Here is an 11,848-nt window from a genome sequence, read left to right as displayed (position 1 = left end):
TGATGGTGATGGTGATGATGATGGTGATGCTGACGGTGGTGATGGTGGTGATGGTGATGATGTTGATGGTGACAATGATGATATTGGTGCCCAGCTTGGGCTAATTCTTTTGTATATATTGTGGCGTTTTTAATCCTCACAACAATCCCAAGAGGGACATGATGATTGTCGCACTCTGCAGAAGAGAACACTGAGGCTCAGAGAGTTAAGAGCCCCAGAGCCAGTTTGTTTCAGGTCGATGTAAGGTGCCTTCCAGTGGTGGCAGACTAGGACTCTGTGACTCTTACACATTTTGGCAGCATGCCCCGTTGGGCAAAATACTCACAGAGAGACTGGGCCCTAAAAATAACAACTCTTGAAATATTAATTCCCTGTAATGCTCCATGTATATGCTACTTTCTAACCAAGTCTCCCACAGTCCTAGTAGAATCAGGGAAAGGAAATCCCTCCTTCTTTGTTTCGACCCTGGGCCCTGCCCTCCCCTGCAGATGAGTGGGTGGGTGGTTGGGTATTAGTGGTGTTTGATTGTTTCCTTTGCCAGTGGATCAACACCTGCCTGGCTGGTTGCTTTAGAGCCCCTGGAAATCAGCCCACTGTCACTCCTGCATCCCTGCCTTGAGCCCAGGCAATCCTCCCCAGCCCCCACCTCATCAATCAAACTGAACATGCCTGCTCCGAGGGAGCCTGCAGGGCTCAGCAGCTGTAACACCAGCATCCTAACTGGTTCCCAAAGGAATCAGAGCCCACCACTGGGGCCTGTATTTTATGAAGCTACCCCCACACACCAGGGGTTTAAGACTGAGAGTTCCCAAAAAATCCTCCCCTGAACACATACTCCCCTTGTGAGCCAACTCAGATATCTGGGCTGCTCCTTTAGCAGAGCAGGGCTTTCAAACCCTAGGAGGCATCAGAATCCCACTGGGGCTTGTCCCCAAAATGCAGGTTCCCAGGCTTCCCCCACAGAAACTGAGGCTGTGACTGGTCTGGGGTGGGGATGGGTTGCTGCATACTAAGGACCCAGGTTCCCAAAGTTGTAAGACTAAGGACCAACCCTGAGAAACAATGAAGAGGCATCTGCAGAGATGGGCAGTCTGGAGTGGTAGGCCTTTCATCCACTCAACTACCCAAACAGCTATTTACCAAGCAGGTTTCTTGTGGTAGACACTGTTCTAGGTGCTGGTAACACATCAGCATGAGGAAAAACATCCCTGCTGTCCTGGGGTTTACGTCCGAACCAGGAAAGACAAACCAAGAGCAACATGGTAAGAAAAACGTTGAGTGGTGGCTAGGTGGAGAAGAATAAAGGAGGGTGAGCAGTAGGGGGAGCTGGGGGGGGTCCATGGAGGAGCAGGGAAGTCACAGGCTATGGGGGACAGCAAGGCCATGGTCCATTGGGACCTTGCTGGGCAGGCAGCTCTCCAGGCCACACACAGGGAGCAAAGGGAGGGGCTCCTAAGTAGCCTTGCTGCAGGGGACTCTGGAGAGGGCCTGTGAGCTGAGAGTGTCCCCTCCAGCTTCTGTGATGGGAAGCACGAAGAGAGCCGGGGGCACCAAGGTTGGAGATGCACTCATGTTGGTGGTGGGTGTGAGAAACAGTGGAGTCAGTGGTGGCTTCAGGGCAGGAAGTGTTAGGGGTTTAAAGAGAAACCATATAACATGATCCCTGAAGAGCAAGAGGGACAAAACGGGGAGGATGTCGTCAGGGGACAGGGGTCCACATGAAGATGATTCAAAGCCGAACTCAGCTTCTGGTTGCACGTTTCTGGAGCCGTGTTCAGCTAGGTGGTGCAGGAGTGCACCATCAGAGAGCAGAATGTAACCAGAGTCTGGGTTTGGCCTGATGCATCAGGGTCAGGAGCTGAAGGTTGGCGGCAGCGGGCAGGAGGGCGATGCTGTAGATGAGGACAGTGGACTTTGGGCTGTGAGAGCTGGTAACACCGAGCCTGGCAGGCCAACAGCGAGGAGGCAGTGAGGCCATTGGGTTGTGGATGTGGTGGGTGGAAGAGCTGTAGGAGGCAGGAACAGGGGACAGGGGTGTGCTACTGGAAGGTGGCCATGGGTGGCTTGAGAGTGCAGTGCCTGAGAGGTCAGGGGACAATAAGTCCTGGGGTGGGACTGCGGGGTGAGGGGTGGAGGCAGAGTGAATACCGAGATCTTTGCGAAAGAGAAGGTCAGGGACTGAAGAGGCTGGGTGCCCAGCCACGTGGCTGTTGCATCACCAGGACTCACCTCTGGGGTGCACTGCAGGGAGGCAGAGAACCAGGGACTGAGTGCTGTTGGCTTGGTGAGACCTTCCCAGGTGTCTCTGTAGGGTCCTAGAGCAGGGAAGGGAGGAGACAGTGTGGTCCGATGGCCCCATCTTCAAAGGTGGCGGAGTTGAGGTGGAAGGTGGGAACAGGGGCAATCTGGAGCAAGGGGACACCTGCCCTCCTCTGGCCTAGAGCTCTGAGGGGTGATGGGAAAGCGCCCGCTAGAGAGGATTGGGGTGGGGGCAGAGTCCTCCGCGGATAGCCCATGGGGTTACAGCACGCTCAAAGGAGGAGCTGAGCTGTGAGTTCCAGGAGGGATAGTGGAGGGTGCTGGCAGTAGGGCAGGTGAGGGAAGAAGTGGGGACTGAGGATGTGTTTCCAGCGGGGATTGCACCAGAGGATGAGGCATGGCTGGGATCCTGTGCCCAGCATCAAAGGAAGAGCGGGCTGGTGGATCAGTCCCTGCGGCCCCGAGGCAGGACGCCGTGAGGAGAGTGTGCAGAGTGTGCAGAGTGCAAGGACGGGGGACGGCGTCTTTTCCGGGGGTCCTGGGGCTCCCTCTCCACTCCTACAGAGGGGCTCATTCCATCAGGGGAGGGGGACTTTCCCAGAGGCTGGCCATATTCTGGGAAAGTTACCAAATGTTATTAGGTTCCAGATTCTTCAACTGGAACGTGGAAATAATGACCCTGATCCCAGGGCTGTTGTGAAGACAAGTGGGGAGATGCAGTTGTCCTCGAGGATCCCCAGGTCTTTTTGTCACACTGAAAGTAAAGAAAGAAGCTTCTGGTCCCCAGTCCCCGGCCCCCGAAGCCTCAATCAGATCATCACACACGTGGATGCTGATTGTGGTCACTGCCGTGACAGGGATGTGCAGGACCGGGATGATGCTCTGCTGTCTGCCTTCTCAAGGGACCTGCTCCCAACCATCCCCCTCAAAACAGTACCCTCCGCCGTCTCCCGTGATTGTCCCCCAGTGCATGGTGTGCATCTCTGTCTCTGCCTGTGTACCTCCTTCCCGCTAGAATCTAAGCGCTGTTTTATCGACTCCAGATACCCTGTTTTGTTTGCTGCCGTACCCACAGCACCAGGACCACTGCCGGCAGAGGGAGGTGTCAATAAATGTGCCCTGAATACCCAAAAGATCTCACATCAGGTGTGAGCCCCGAGCCCTGCCCACTATGTGGCGGTAAACTGGTCTGGAGGGACGAGTTCATAGGAAGAGCAGTGGACGCAGGAAAAACAGGTTCTTGGCGGCACAGAGAGCATGGAGATGGATCAACCCTGACCTGAGCCCATCGAAAGGCACATATTTGTGATTTAGAGCAAGTAGCTGAACTTCTCAGTTATTCATAATAAACACAATTATTTCTTAGGTCTGTTTTAGCTCTAAAATACCTTTGTCTTTGTCAGTGACTCAGATAAAATCCACGCTATTAAGTTTATGACAGTTGGGGAAACAAAGTTCAAATCCCAGTCCTGGTGCCCCTTTACGGGGGCACCCAAGGAAGTTACCTTCTCTTCTGAATGTTAGTGTTTTTGTCTGGAAGACAACAGGGTCATTCCTGACGGTGGCCCAGCCTCGCCTTGTCCCCGCGCTGCTGCATTCAGCGGATGTACGACTAGGTCCTCATACGGACATGAACTCTCTCCAGCATTTGCCTCAGACAGGAATTCTGGGATTACCAACGTAGGGCCCATCGTCTGAACATCTTACCAGAAGAGGAAAGAATCGGGTGCCACGGGGGGACCAAGGGGCTCCTGAAGATTCACAGCGCTGCTCACACCCAGCCACTCAGGACCCAGTAGGATTACTGAATCCGGGAGAATACAAAACTAAATCATCGTGACAATTTACAAGCTGCCAGAAGTGAGTGAAATAAAATGAGAGCAAGGCCATGGTCTCTGGGGAAGCTGAGTCCTGGAGGATCCCCGCCTAGACCAGGACCCTAAGTGCCAAGCCGGGACCTGACCCTAACTGGGCCTGTGCACCCGGGCCCCTAGACACCCCTGCACTCGAATATTAGAGTTCTGACCAATGTTCGCCCAGTGCCTCCTGATGAGCTTATAGATTTAGTAACTTAATCAACGGTGGTGCCAGGGCTGTGAGTCTAGCTGTGGGTCCATGATTCAGAGCCCACTGGGAGAGAAAAGCCTCAATCAGATCATCACACACGTGGATGCTGACTGTGGTCACTGCTGTGACAGTGACGTGCAGGACCGGGATGATGCTGGACTGTGACCTGGTCCACGGAGGGCTTCTTGGTGGGAGTGATGGCGAGCAAGAACTCACGGAGACTGGGGAGCGCTCCAGGCACGGGAGGCTGCACAGACACAAGGACTGTGATGGAGGGGAGGCCCGTGCAGGTAGGCCAAGTGGCTCTGCCCCAGCCTCTCTACCCCACCCAGAACACGGAAGAGAAAGAGCCCAAGATGGGTGTCAGCGGAGCTGGGTTCAAATCCCCCTGCTACTTTTGACTGTAACTATGCAGGAGTCGCTTTGCTTCCGTTCCTTTGCTCGTGAAAGGAAGATGAGGCCGGTTCTCGGCGCTGTCGGGAGGATTAAATGAATTGCAGGTGGGCAGGGGTTTCATGAACTGTAAAACTGCACACACGTGAGAGGTGGTCCTAATTGTGTTGGTCAGCTCTTCTGTCTTCCTGTCTACTACATCCTGTTTCCTCTAAACTCCCTGCAAAGTAGGAATGGGTCGGGCCGGGAAAAATAATCACCATTTATTGAGCACCTCCTGTGTGCTAGGAACTGAGCCAGGTTCTCTACATACATGATTTCATTTTATCCCCGTTTTACAGATAGGGAAAACTGAGACCCAAGCAGTCATAGAGTAGGGATTTAAACCACTGGCCATGGGTGAAGGATTCAAAGTTTTCTCCAGCATCACAGGATGTCTGGGCAAGCATCCTGTTCTTCTACACACTTTTCTTGATCTCCATATGCCATGCAACGGCTCTTGCCTTGAGTTTGCTCTCTGGCTCTGGCGGAGAAGGCTGACTCACGGACACACCACGGCAATTCAGGTTTCTAGGAGCAACTAGAAGTGATAACCTCGAGTTGGGTGGGTCTCCGAGGGCTTCACGGACCCTTCCTGACCTGACTGGGAAGGTGACCCCCTCACTGCATCTCAGATAGCACGTTGGGTATGTCGTCAGGCTCACCTGTCCGCAAATGAATTAATTGAACCCAGTGCATCCTTGAAGATGTTTGTGAATCCTGAAAGCTTCAAAATCTCCATGAGACATACTTGGGGATAATTAACTGAATGCAATTACCTTAGTAACCAAGTTTACACCCTGGCCCCGTGGAGAGGCACAGCTCTTCAACTGGATTAATCAATGTCAACCATGCTGATGTTTGTTCTTTGCAGGATTAAAGGAAAACGAACAATCCCCGAGCGTGGCTTGACTGGATGCTTGTTCTCTTCCAGATAATAGAGAGGAATATGCCTGGAGGCACAGGATGGGGTCTTAGCTAGATGCAAGGCAGAACTACCTTCTTAGGCTGTGCGTACATTTGCAGAATGCTTTCATGCCCTTAAACCAAGATGTGGGTCTCTAACTGGTATGTCCTGGCTCTACCATGGATTGACTCTGTGACCTCACTGCCCTCAGCCTCAGTTTTACTGACCAATAACGGGGATAATAATACTGCCCACCTATATGAGTTTTGGGGGGCTGCCATTGCAAAATACCACAGACTGGGTGGCTTAAAAAAGATAAATTTACTTCCTCACAGTCCTGGAGGCTGGAAATCTGAGACCAAGGTGTCAGCAGGGTTGGTTCCCCTGAGGCCTCTCTCTGTGGCATGTAGGGGTTCGTCTTCTCCCCATGTCCTCATAGGGTCATTCCTCTGTGCCTGTCTGTAGCCTAATCTCTTCTTCTTATGAAGACTCCAGTTAAATTGGTTGAGGGCCCACCCTAATGACCTGGCTTTACCTTGTACTTCTTTACAGACCCCGTCTCCAAATACAGTCACATTCTGAGGTCCCGGGTTAGGACTCCAATGCATGAATTTGCAGGGGAACACGATGCAGACTGGACCATGGACCCCCAACAATGCCACATCCTAATCCCCCAAACCTTGTGAATGTGATGCTTTTATACAGCAAAAGGAACTTGCATGCATGATTAAGTTAAGGATCATGAAATGGGAAAATAACCCCGGATCATCTAGGCGGGTCCAAGATGACACCACAGTTGTCCTTATAAGGAGGCAGGAGGGTCGGAGTCAGGAGTAGGAAATGTGAGGACAGTACCAAGAGGTTGAGGGAAGGCAAGACAGGGCCACCAGTCGAGAAACGTGGGTGCCTCCAGAAGCCGAAAGGCAGAGAAACAGATTCCCCCCTGGAGCTTCCAGAAGGAACACACCTTATTGACACCTGATTTTAGCCTCCGAAGACTCATTTTGGACTTCTGACCTCCAGAACTGTACGAGAAAAAAATCTATTTTGTTTTAGGTCACTGGGTTTGCGGTAACTTGTTAGAGCAGCCCCAGGAAGCGAATGCAGGTTTATGAGGATAAATGAAGCTCCCATGCACCTGGCTCCCGGGTGACCTTGGCTTGTGGCAGCCCCACCCCGGGCTTCACCTCTGTCTTCACATGGCCTTCTCTGTTTGCCTCTGTGTCTTTTCCTCTCCTTATAAGAGCACCAGTTGTTGGGTTTAGGGCTCACCTGGTAAACCAGTACAACTTCATCTTAATTACCTTTGCAGAGACACTATTTCCAAATGACATCCGTTCACAGGTGCTGGGTAGACACGAATTTGGGGGACACTATTTGAGCCGCTACTACTCCAGGAGGAGGTTACAGTTGAACCTGTCCTAAAACCTGCAGCTTCGGGGGCAGGTGGTAGTGGGGAGGGCACGCCACTGAGAGCCGAGGTGGGGGGAAGGCCCCAGGGCGGCCTGCTCTGCTGGGCTTTCTAAACACGCATCCACGGATGGTCATGGGCCTATGAGCACCGTGCCCCGCTCTGCATTGCGTCCTTAGGACTTTTCTAGGGGGAGAATGTCTCCTCTTCCCGTGCTGAGTACCAGGGGGTCCTTGGCTGTTTAATGCCCCCAGCTGATGGGTTTACAAGTTGACAACCACATCTCAGTGTTCACTTTTTATTTTTGAGATTATGGTAGAGCCGGCCAGAGGCACTGTGGTAGCAGAGGGCCATTAAGGGGATTTATGTAAGAAGGGACAGTCAGATTCATGCTTTGCAAAGCCATTTGGGTCATATTAAAAAAGAAATACGACCTTGTGTGTGGGTGTTGTAATAAAGAAACATATCCTGAAATACGGATAATGTAATCGTATTTATCAAATCGGATACTTATTAGGCGCATGCTCCTCCAGCTATGACTGCCTACTTTAGATTCCGGGAACTCACGCATTTTTCCCTTGAGATTTTTCTTTTTTTCTCCCAGGCAGAGAACATTGATCTAGAGACAGGGCCCCACGAGAATTGGGTCTTGTCTGCCAAGATGTGAGCTGTAATTGTTCTTTGTTCATCGGTAGGATGGGAGCAGTGTCAGAACTAAGTGAAGTGACGTAGGAAGCGCTGTGTTTGTACCTGATGGCAGCCACCGTCCGTGTTAAATCCATGTAGTGTGCGAGAAGTTGCCCCTGGCTCACGATGAGCACTCAGTACAGGTTATCTGTTAATATGACCGGTACTGCTGTTAACATTAGTGAGTCGTGTTGGGGGCTGGGGTTTGTCCATGGTCCCCACCTTCAGCAGGAAGCAGGAGAGAGGGGAGAGAAAGAAGTAAGATTTGAGTAGCAATGATGTACACTTTCAATGTTGTTTCCCAGTTTCTAGAACAGTCCATGCCGGTATGGTGAGATCCAAAATAGGAGAACCATGGCCAATAGCTTCCTGTCCCACGTCAGCTTGCTGGTAGATGGGTGCAAGGCCCCGCTCAAGCTGGCTAAGACGGAGGTCAGCAGCCTAGGTGACTTCCTACCAATCCCCGCAGAGCCCCACAAATGCCTCTACACCCTCCCTCAGGGACCGTCGCGTTAGCCCAACCTCACACTGATGTGTCTGCATCTCCCTCTGTTAGCAATGAGCACGGCTCCCATGCACCTGGCCCTGTGCTGGTTGCTCCCCTAAATCCTCACCGAAATCAAGCGGGGTCCCTGGTGTTCAGCCAGACCGAAGGAAACCCAAGAATTCCCCCTGAGGTCTAACCACCTCAAGTTGGCTTTTCCATCAAATAATGCCCTTCACAAGTGGCCTCAACCCACCTCCACAAACACATCTCCCTGACCACAGCCTCTGCCGACCACCCCGGCAAGCCTGTTTTCCCTCTGCCCAGAGCTGTGCTGATCCTCTCCGGGCCGTTCCTTGGTGAACAGTGGGGAGCCACCGAAGTTTCTGGATCAGACGACTGGCTCATTGGATTTGTGTATTAAAACACACTAGAGTGCCTGGGTGACTCAGTCAGTTAAGCATCTGCCTTCCACTCGGGTCATGATCTCAGGGTCCTGGGATCGAGTCCTGCGTCCGGCTCCAAGCTGAGCAGGGAGCCTGCTTCTCCCTCTCCCTCTGCCCCTCCCCCCCACTCATGTTCTCTCTCTCTTGCTCTCTTTCTTGCTCTAAATAAAATACAATAAAAACACAATAAAGGTGAGTTCCTGAAACGATGTACACGAGGTGCTTTAACAACGTGCAGAATAAACATGACTGATGCCAACCAATCCTCGCTCTAACTTTGTGCAGTGCACATCCTCCAATGAGGAGTGAGGAACCAGAACCCCGCTGGGTGGTGAGCCAGGGCCCTGGGGCCAGCAAGAGACGGGCTCAGGATGCGGCTTTTCCCACCTCCACCTGCTGCCTCTGTGCATGCCAACCGCGTGTTTCTCCCTCCGGTGGTAAAATACCCACAGCTTTCATTCCACAAAAGTGGCTCTTCTCCAGTTTTTGTCTTTATTGCTGTGTACAGCTGCCGATGGAGGATGCCTACAAAAGGACGCACACAGAGATGTCCTCACCGCCCTCCCTTGCAGTGGGGATCAGAGCCACTTCTGTGCTGTTTTTTAAAATAGCCCAGCTGACATTTTATGTTTTGTTTTATTTGGGGGCTGGAAAATAATTCAAGAGCAAGAACCGGGTTTTATAGCCTCGCCTGCATATTTTCCATCAAAGTACCAGTTTGCGCAGCTCTGAAATTATGGGCCTGTCCTCAGAAAACATCGTCACAGCCTTCCATCCACGCAGAGCTCTTAATGTGCCTTCCAAACGCACGAGCCCATTTGGAACAGGATGACGCGCTAGCACTGAGATACCATCGAGGAGAAAAATAGAGCTGGAGGGAATGGCCCTGAAACCCGGGACCCCGCGGCCCTGATAAGATGCTCTGCCCATAAAATGCTATTCTTATTAAATCCCAAGTGACTCAGGCTCTCTGACTCCTCTGTGCTGCTTTGCTGGAGTCTGCCTGGTGAGTCTCCTATGAAAGGGAGGAAGGGAGACAGGGAGAGGGGAGTGAGAACGAAGAGAGGGAGGGGGAGGGAAGGGGGCAAGGGCAAAGCCCCAAGGGGCACCTTTAGCATCCAGCCGTAGTCCTTGCAAGCGTTTTGGGGTTCATGCTTCCTAGGCCACAGCCACCTCCTCCCTGCTCCCCACACCCCAAACAAGGTCATGCCAGGCCTTACGGGATTGCTTTCGAATAAAATAAAAAATCAGAGAGGGAGACAAAGCTTAAGAGACTCTTAACTCTAGGGAGCAAACTGAGGGTGGCAGGAGGGGAGGGGGGTGGGGGGAGGGGGTGACTGGGGGATGGGCATGAAGGAGGGCACGTGAGGGGATGAGCACTGGGTGTTATGTGCAACTGATGAGAAACTGACCTCTACCTCTGAAACCAATAACACTCTATATGTTAATTAATTGAATTAATTAAACTTAATTTAATTAAAAAAATTTTTTGCTGCTGTGTTTGCATTCTTGACAAGTACTTATTTCCCCTTTTCTTTAGACCCCTCCTGGGAGGCACTCTGCACAGGGACCAAGTGGTTGCTGGTTTGATACACAAACCTTTAACTCTGGGGTCTTCTGCCCTTTGTTTTAATTTTGTGAGTTCTCAAGCCCATCCTCCCCATGGGAACTCCGCGAATCATCTCTGTTCACTGTGGATGTTTTGTGAATTCAACAGCTGCAGGGGCCCATTTGCTTAATGCTCGTCACGAATCATGGCTCAAAAAGTCCCCATGAAAATAAAAGTTTAAATATATAGTTTGAGTGTTTCTTTCATCCCCAAAGCCATAGACATTGTATCGCATGATTACAAACAACCATAGGTGCGTTTTCAGGTAGAATTACTATTTGATAAACTCAGGAGCAACCGCTTTTTAGTTCGAAGCAAGGTGTCATTAGTCTCAGAAGATTTGACATTTATTATAAATGAATGAGTGGAGTTTGCCTTTCTCAAGTCTATGGTTTTAATAAAGAGCTTTGGAAAGTGTGTGCATGTTGATGATAGTAAATCAGGGCTGAAGATGTCAGTTGAGTTTCTCGAATGCTGTTTTTGTGTTTTGGGTTTTTTTTTTTTTTTTTACATTCATTCTTCCATCCTCCCTCATTCATGTTTCCTGTGTGTTGACAAAAGCTGCATCCTCAACCAAATTCTATCCAGGCTCTTGTGGGTTCTTTTGCAACTAGGCCTCAACTTTTGGGCTTTGCTGTTCATGCCTGCGTTGTCCAGTCTTAGCGAGGACCTGTGACTTCGGTTTAGTGAGAACCGCCCCCCTCCGTATCTGGTCAGGTCCTCATCCCCCAGGTGATGTCCAGTGCCCCAGCCTGCCTTCAGCAAGAATCCTATGGGGTGACTTTCGCCAGAACCCCCCTCTCCAGATGTTTCCAGTTAGTAACTTTGCATCCACGACCCCCACCTGCCCTGGGCTGTAAATTCCCACTCGTCCAAATTGTGTTTAGAATTGAGGCCATTTTCCCCCTACTGAAATTGTCCGGAGTACAATGTCTTCTTACACTTGGACTGCTGTCCCCCTCTGATTGTTTTCTGACAGTGTCTAAAAGTGACAGGCATCGTGCTAGGCACGTGGAGCAGAGGTGAAGAAAGCAAGCCCTGTGTTGAATAAGCACAACTTGGAGCCGGAAGCCCTTTGCTCTAATGGCGATGTAGAGTGGAACTTTCCAGAAACTCCCCAGCCCCTGCCCTAAGAAAAAGGATCAGCAACCTTTCTCCCAGAAGAACCAGATAATAAATACTTCAGGCTCTGAGGGCCACATGAGTCTCTGTTGTACATCCTTTTGTTTTTGCTTTTTGTGCGTGTCTTATTTTGTTTCCACAACTCCTTAAAGTTATACAAGCCTTTCCTAGCTCACAGACACTGAAAAAACTGGCTGAGGGCTGGGTGAGGCTGATCTCGGACCTGGACAAATTGCCAAGCCTTCCCGGAACCTCCTCCCTGTATCTGTAGAGCAGAGAGCTTAATCCTGGGGAGGTTTCCTTAGCAAGGTGGGGGGGCTCCGTTATATCAGGGGGAGGGGGGAAGAATCTCTATCTGCTGGCAGAGACCAGGTGCTCAATGAGCAGACTCGTGGAAGTCTCAAAACCAGAAATTGTTAAGAAT

At 51.2% G+C, this 11,848-nt stretch overlaps 1 protein-coding gene across 4 annotated transcripts in view; it reads left to right on the top strand.

Moving 5' to 3' along the window:
• The window catches only part of STK32B (serine/threonine kinase 32B), a 416,268-nt gene that overhangs the window by 330,438 nt on the left and 73,982 nt on the right, over positions 1-11,848 (top strand). The window lies entirely within an intron of this gene.

The sequence above is a fragment of the Callorhinus ursinus genome, unplaced genomic scaffold, assembly GCF_003265705.2.
Source record: "Callorhinus ursinus isolate GAN/ISIS: 27379988/994484 unplaced genomic scaffold, GSC_fseal_2.0 scaffold4, whole genome shotgun sequence".
NCBI classification, from domain to species: Eukaryota; Metazoa; Chordata; class Mammalia; order Carnivora; family Otariidae; genus Callorhinus; species Callorhinus ursinus.
The sequence above is the reverse complement of the archived record's forward strand: the minus strand, read 5'-3'. Positions and strand labels throughout refer to the sequence as shown.